Source organism: Pinus tabuliformis, chromosome 1_2 (genome assembly GCF_031772625.1).
Source record: "Pinus tabuliformis cultivar Carrire ecotype Pingquan chromosome 1_2, CPIR1, whole genome shotgun sequence".
Lineage (NCBI taxonomy): Eukaryota > Viridiplantae > Streptophyta > Pinopsida > Pinales > Pinaceae > Pinus > Pinus tabuliformis.
In genome coordinates, this window is record NC_142298.1 from 52,858,093 (window position 1) to 52,858,641 (window position 549).

At 41.0% G+C, this 549-nt stretch overlaps 1 non-coding gene across 1 annotated transcript; it reads left to right on the forward strand.

Annotated features, from left to right (window-relative positions):
* The first annotated feature begins 210 nt into the window (after positions 1-210).
* TRNAG-GCC (transfer RNA glycine (anticodon GCC)) lies at positions 211-281 on the forward strand. Its single transcript has one exon. It is a non-coding gene; the product is annotated as a tRNA-Gly (tRNA).
* The last annotated feature ends 268 nt before the right edge of the window (positions 282-549 follow it).

Below are 549 nucleotides of genomic sequence, written 5' to 3' on the forward strand. Positions count from 1 at the left end.
GAAACATGTGATGTAATAGAAGCGCAAGGCATTGTGATTATTTATTTGTTATTACTTCATTATATCACGTGCTTTTACCTTTATACATACGGTGATGTATATAAAAACTTATAATACAAATACAATTGAACGGAAGCGGCCACGGGTTGGAAAACCGTATAAACAGCAATCACACTCACGAAAATAACAGAAATTTATCTTTTCATGTCTGCACCAGTGGTCTAGTGGTAGAATAGTACCCTGCCACGGTACAGACCCGGGTTCGATTCCCGGCTGGTGCAATGGTGTTTATCTTTTTCGTTTGCGATTCGGTTTTGAAGACGCAATACATTACAGATCTAATGTCAACAGAGAAAGAAACCGGCCCTCTTCGCTCATCGGTTAGTTCCTAAATACGTTAGTGCGTCCAACATCTCTTGAAGATCTAATGTCAACAGAGAATGAAACCGGCACTCCAAGTAATCCGTCGCGAATTCGCTTATCGGTTAGTCCCTAAATACGTTAGTGCGGCTAACATCTCGTGTCGTTGCAGTATAGTGGTGAGTATTC